This window comes from Lucilia cuprina, chromosome 3, assembly GCF_022045245.1.
Source record: "Lucilia cuprina isolate Lc7/37 chromosome 3, ASM2204524v1, whole genome shotgun sequence".
In the NCBI taxonomy this organism is placed as follows: Eukaryota; Metazoa; Arthropoda; class Insecta; order Diptera; family Calliphoridae; genus Lucilia; species Lucilia cuprina.
This window is the reverse complement of record NC_060951.1, coordinates 15,171,764-15,179,068: the sequence shown is the minus strand read 5'-3', so window position 1 is coordinate 15,179,068 and position 7,305 is coordinate 15,171,764. Positions and strand designations below refer to the sequence as shown.

The 7,305-nt window shown below is 33.6% G+C and overlaps 1 long non-coding RNA gene across 1 annotated transcript; it reads left to right on the top strand.

The window, feature by feature from the left end:
• Positions 1-942: 942 nt before the first annotated feature.
• On the top strand, positions 943-5,841 carry LOC124419071. Its single transcript, XR_006940376.1, has 4 exons — positions 943-1,576; positions 1,651-1,698; positions 5,110-5,334; positions 5,397-5,841. It is a non-coding gene; the product is annotated as an uncharacterized LOC124419071 (long non-coding RNA).
• The last annotated feature ends 1,464 nt before the right edge of the window (positions 5,842-7,305 follow it).

The window sequence follows — 7,305 nt, the reverse complement described above, 5'->3', positions numbered from 1 at the left end:
CTATCTTCTGATCCTGTTCTTTCAACTATGCGAAATGTTACCTGTCGGTCTTTCGCTCGGACATGTCCCGTCAATTATTTTGCTCAGTCGAAGAACTTTAGGTCTTGTCCTCAACCCTTGTATGTATGAATTCTCTTACTTAATGATTTAACCTTTCTAACAGTTTCTTTCATGACACTAAATTATGCCAAAGATTAAACCTATACACATTAATAAACACATTAAATAAAATAATTCTTAATTTCTATCTTATTCTAAATGATTAATATAACTTAAATAATATATCAATACTTGTTTAATTTTCTAGTAGCTCTTCTTCTGGGTGGATTTAACTCCGATTCCGTGGCTATTGAGGCATAAGACGTTCCACATCTGACACTTAGCGTTACAACTCAAACTTTACTTGGCAATTCCATGCACTCAGCACAATTCAATTTAGGAAAATTTTTATATTAATGATATCAACAACTGTCGTTTTAAATAACACTTGATTGTTTTCAAAAATTTTCTGTTGTTCTGTATTTATTATTATTTTTTTATTGGTATCGTTTAAGTTCCTGTTTTACTTATTAAACAACAACAACATTTTCTTTAATTGGTTGAACATAGTTTTCAAGCAGTTGATTTAATTAACACACCAATCAATTTTCAGTTTTGCTAGTTTATATATTTTACTTTTAGCTTATTCGACACGGATTTTCATGAACAGTTTCATTCATAAACGATCGGTTTTTATTATTTCTTATTTTCTTTATTTCGTTTAATAATATTTTAACATTTGACTTCTTTAGATCTATATTTCACGGGTAGCAACTTTCTGTATTTTCCCTCTTTAAAATCTTTTCTTTTCAGTAATAATATTTCTTTGCGCAAGCGCCATCGACTTCTCTCCAGGAGCTCATCAATTTCAATAAGTTCTTGCGTCCATTCAAAAAAACCGTAAAAAAAACTATGCGTAGTACTACGTTATTATATGATAAGACATCCCTGTTGTCTTACGCATTTTATAGGCGTTGCCAACTCTTCACTATTATTCATTGAACATACAACAAATACCTACGAACATGTAAAAAAATGTAAACAAAAACACATGCGACACATCAATGGTAAGTATATTTATTAATTTTGATTTCTGGGATTTTAAGGTAAATGTATCGTTTCAATTTACCCATATAAGATTTTAATACTTTTCTTTTTTCAGGATGTGAAATTGAGTATTGCAAACCTGCGGTCATACTCAGCCGCCGACTTCATCTTTAGCCACAACATAGTTCCACTGCGGTAGGCTTTCCGCTTGAAGAAGGTGGACTATATTGAACCGGGACTAGGGCTGGAGAGTGGATCCTCCATGTGGCAAGGCTTTCCCTTTAATTCTGATTATTTACATGAGGGACTCGTGACAAATATTGAAAATTTGATCACCTCCCGACTCTTTTCTAAGTGGCCGCCACGCAAAATTTTTTTTGGCCCCGACTTAGAAAATTCGAAACCCACCACAACAAAACACCAGGTATGGCCCGTAAGTGACATAATTGAACTCCCACACCCTGAGACTTAAGCCGGGCATAATTGAAAAGTAATTTACGCACATTATGTTCGAATAATATGAATGTATATAGTTATTAAATTTGTTTTCTTCTTTTCTTTTAGATTTATTATTGGTTGTAATTTATGGATCTAGGTATTTCAGAAATCAAGGTAAGTCTTATTGTCAAATTTTGTTTAATATAAAAAAACATAAAACGCAAATAAACGAATACAAAAATCTGCTATAAAAATCTAGCACTGTATACAATATTAGGGCGATACTCACAATTGACTTATTTTAAACAATGTATAATTTCTTTAATATCAATAATTGGTGTTCTTATCCTAATATTGCACACATTTACTATTCTATCACAGACTCATTTGTATTGCACTTTTTACATCTTAATGTCTTTAGCATGAAAAACACCTATAGATTTTCCTTGTAAGTCCTCTAGTTCGTACATGTTATTACCAATAGGTTTCAGTATTCACGATTTCAAAAATTTTCTGCAGAATTTTGCATTTCGATCCTTTTCAAAATTACTCAGTACTATATTTCTACGATAGACCTCCTGACCAGGTACAAATTTGACATTTCTTGATTGCTTATTGTAACGCTCGGCTGAACGATTGTAAGCTTCAAGCATATTTTGTCGTATTTTCTCTCTAATAGAGGCAAGTTTGTCGTTATTAGGTAGACTATTAATTTCGTGTTCAGATATTGAATTTAGTTTTCCAGCTATTTTATAGTCTGTACCACTCGTGAACATATGGTATCCAAATAAAGCGAAAAATGGAGTGAAACCTGTTGCAGAGTGTACAGAATTCCTTAATGCGCATTCTATCTCAGAAATATAAAGATCCCAATCGCGATGATCTTCTTCTAGATAGGCTCTAATCGCAGCGAGCACGGATTGGTTAATTCGTTCGGATGCGTTAGCTTGTGGGGAATATACAGCGGTTTTCATATGTTTTATTTTATACGTCTCAATCATGTTGGAAAAAGTCTTAGAGACAAATTGTGACCCTTTATCACTATGGATTATTTCTGGGACTCCAAATTTATGGAAGATTTCATGAATAAGGAATTGAACAACATTTTTAGATGTCGCTTCACGCATTGCTTTTAAAAATGTAAATTTTGAAAAGTGATCGACGACTATAAAAATGTAAAAATGTTTTGGTTTTCGTTTATTTGTTTTTTTAACTCAGTGTATTCATCATTATCGAACTCAAGTAATTGCTCTAAGGAAAATTCATCGACTGTGTTTGACGGACATCTAGACAACATGTCCGCGACTATATTTTCCGAACCTTTTCGATGTTCAATGTTGAAATTATAAGCTTGAAGTTGAAGTGACATTCGAGCAAGTCTCCCACTGAGGTCTTTTAGATTCATTAGCCACTTCAAACTGGCGTGGTCAGTAATTATAGCTGCCAAGCACTCTTTTTCTGTTACACTGTAATTTTTCTGACATGAATTCAACTTTTGTGAATAAAAAGCTATAGGGTTTTCTTGTTGTTGGTCATTATATTGGAACAAAACTGCCCCGATCAAATAATCTGACGCATCGCATTGTATGTAAAAGTGTTTAGAAAAGTCTGCGTACTTTAAAAAAGGGATGAGGTAAGGGCTTTTTTGAGATGCTCAAATGCACGCAATGCTTCGGGTGTTAATATAAATTTTTTGTTTTCTTTAACGTATTAGAAGCGAGGCGGAAATTGTTGCGAAATCCTTTATAAACCGCCTATACCAACCCGCAGTTCCAAGAAAACTTCTAACTTCACGTGTATTTTTGGGTAACGTAATATTCTTAATGGCTTCGATTTTGTCGGGATCGGTTTTTAGAACACCGCCTCCTAAGTATTTTAGCTCCTGGAAGCAAAACTGAGATTTTTTAATCCTATCGTCAAATTAGCTTAAAACAAGCTAATTTGGCGACTTCTCGTAATAACTTTAAATGTCCCTCAAAATCACTCGAAATCACTAGGAGATCATCCAGATATACGAACACATTATCTTTTAACCTATTTGGGACCACTCTATCCATCAACCTACATAAACGCTGAGCGACGTTGCACAAGCCGAATGGCATAACCCGAAATTGGTAAAATGGTCTACCAGCTACCGTGAATGCCGTGTAAGGCCTGCTCTCCTAGTCGAGTTCTATCTGGCAAAAGGCATATTTAAGGTCAACACTACTTATGTAATACGTTTCATCTATTCTACTATGCCATTAATATTTTGTGGGGTTAAGCGTCTTTTATTGTTAAGGCATTTAATTTTCTGGCATCTAGACAGAAACGGTTCTTGCCTGGTTTCCTAACTATTGTAGTGCGATTACACCACGGACTTTCGCTTTCCTCTATCACGCCCAGTTTCAACATATTATCAATTTCCTTATACGTGATTTCTTGAACCGCCGGAGAAATCGGGTAATATTTATCCTTAACTGGAACCGCTCCTTCTATTAATTTAATGGTATGTTTTTCTAATTTGGTACACCCTAATCCCTTCTCCTCATTATTAAACATTTTCATGATTTCGTTTAATTGTTCTTGTTGCGTTTCATCTAAAACGTGAGGCTTTAACCGATATTCTCTGCCATTATAAACAAAATCTTGTTGAATTTTTTTATATTTATTTCAGCTAGTTCCATAACTTTTGGAGCTAAATTGAATCTTTTAAAGAAATCGACTCCCAAATATAGATCTTGCTCTAAGTCTGGGCATAAATATACGGTCATCTGATGTTCTTGTCCCTTAAATTGTATCATCGCGTTTATTTTACCTAAGACCCTGTACTGTTTGCCGCCGGCTGTTTTTATTGTGGTCCACATTGGAAGTATATTTAATTTATTCTCAAGAACAAATTCCCTAAAAATTTTCCCAAAATACTGACAGTTACACCAGTATCTAATAACCCTGCTATTTTAGTACCTTGAATTTCAATCTCCATAAATATTCTAGGATCATTTTCAGTTTTAGTTGCTCTGTTTATGGATTCTGTGATTAGTTTTCTCCTTTTACTACGTTCTGTAAAATCTCTTCTTAATTTCAAAATACGTTCAGAGGGTTCTCTACTGCTGTTTTCTATCGTGAAAATTCGAGACCTAACTTTATCATAATTTTGTTTTCTTATATTTATAGGCAAGTAGTGTCTTAATAGTGGTAGATGCTCATTAACATTGTTAACTTTGGATATGGTATTCATTATACTGTATCTATTATTTTCGATTTGTTTAGTTTCTCTTACTTTTACAGGTTTTGAGAATGCGGTTTCCCTGATTGCACTCAGGACATTTTGGAGTTATTACATTCGCTTTGCCGCAACGATAGCAGAACAATTTCCATCCGTGGAAAGTTACCTTCCACCTCAATGCATTCCATTCGAAGTTGTTCTACCGATGACACTGATATAGGGTATACCATTCTAGCTAGACTCTCTTTGATATTTCTTTTCATTATTTTAATAATGTCGAATTCTGGTATAGGTTGCATTAGCTTGGAACGCAGTTTATTCATGCTATAAAAATAATTATCTATGGTCTCATTTATCTGTTGCTTTCTTTCTACTAGATCTCGCATTATCTTAAAATTCGATGTATTGGTTTTATATTGGTTTAATAACTCACATCGAAGAGTAGGCTATTTCATTACACCATGTGAACGTATTATTAGCCAATACCAATCCTTAGCTGGGCCCGTGACTAACATGTGAAAATCTCGGAGGATTTCATCACAAAGTACGTTATAATCGGCCTGTAAATGTTCTAGCCGAAATATGAAATCTTCTACACTTAGGTGAGTATTATTACCAACGAATATCAAACCCCACTTATCTACTCTTAATACTGTTTTTTCAGATGTGCGTGTACTACCATAACCGGCTGCTTCATTTTGAGTCATTACTGGCGTATTGCCATTTCTAATATTGGGAGTAGCAGAACTTACAGCTATTGGTTCCTGTGGAAACTGCAGTCCTGTATTCGCCCCATTGTTCGGTAAGATATTATTATTAATTTCATAAATAGACGGATGTCTTGATATGTTTCCGCTGATGTTCAGCGGCCTTGTTGTCGGAAATGTAAAACTATTACTTACATTACTTCTATTCGCATTTGGAACTTGTCGTGTATCTGCCAGATCTTTGACGGCTGAAGACAATTCCCCCACTCTTTTCTTATATACTTCTTTTCTATATTCATCACTTTTCAACAAGAACGCTAAGAAACTTGAATGTGATTTAATAAGCTTTATAGTTTCCGAACAATCAACCAGCAAAATGTGATTAGCAGCAAAATATATAATTGACAGTAATAAGGAATACGATTAAATAATTATATAAAAATAAATATAGGATAAGTAAATAAATAAATAAATAATTAAATAAAAAATATAAAAACAATAAAATAAAAAACAATACTCTAACTTAATTTTATAATTTTAATAATTTTCCAACAAGTACTTAAATTTGCAATTTGTTATTGGTGTGTGAAGAGATATTAACTTTTATTTTAATTCTTATTTGAGTACAAACTCAAGCAAATCGACAATATTTTCAGATTTAATTATTCTTTTATGGGATTTTCCAGACGTTATTTGGCAGTTGTGTGTGGTTTAATTGTATCAAACTTTGACTCCCCTTCTATTAGAGCTAATGTGCGTGTGTTCGAATCAATAACTTAGTCAAAATATTAACTATGATAATTCGTCCGGTCTATCATAAATTGTTATTTATAATAGTCATCAGTTATTATAACGTTTACATTGATCTAATATCATGTCAGTATAAGATCAGCTAAACACTGTTTCGCGAACAACTATCATAGTCTCCTGTTTACTATTATAAGAAAAAAAATATAGAGAAAAGTAAATCGTGCAGTAAGGCAAACCGTTTATTTCCTTACGAATATTACTTGTACTCTTTGTATAAATTGATATCATTCTTAGGACTTAAAACGCTAATGCAAGTCAATCGTACAACAGACTCCTTAAAATACTCTAGGACGGCTACGACCGACATAACACATTTTGCGTGAATAGGTTAAGAACAATTTGGTTTATTGCAGGTTATTTAGTGGAATATTGCACACTGTTTTGTTGTTCTACACTATGATACGTTCTGTCATCTTGTATTAATACAGACTTATTTTGCTTGGGCGCCATACGGTTACGTGTCTTTCGCTCGGACATGTCCCGTCAATTATTTTGCTCAGTCGAAGAACTTTAGGTCTTGTCCTCAACCCTTGTCCAAGCCTATGGACCCCGTAACACTTTATTCTTTGGGTTTGTTTAATCTTACCAAGGAACACCACACCTTAGTGGAGATAGCTGGTTCTCCAAGTCGCCCTTTTCCCTACCGATAGTCATATTATATCCCTAATAAATTTGATTATGACCCCTACAGATTTACCACACACACTCACCTTTCGCCGGATATATCCTTATTAATTAATTAGTCATCATCATTTCTTTTCATCTTCACATTATAAACATTTTTATTAACCAATGACTCAAAACTAATTATACTAAACAATTGACATACTCTATATAGACTACAAAACGAAACAATCTGTTAGCCAATATTATCGATTTAAATCTAAATCTTAGTGGATGTAGATCCCCATTGATAACAAAAAAAAATATTATCTTCTGTTGCCTTTGATATATTATTTGAAGCTGCTAGTCTCTATTGAAATCTCACTGCCTGAAGGAGCTCCCTAAGGTATAAATTCTCTGCCACTATGCAGTAAATCTACTTTACTTTACAAC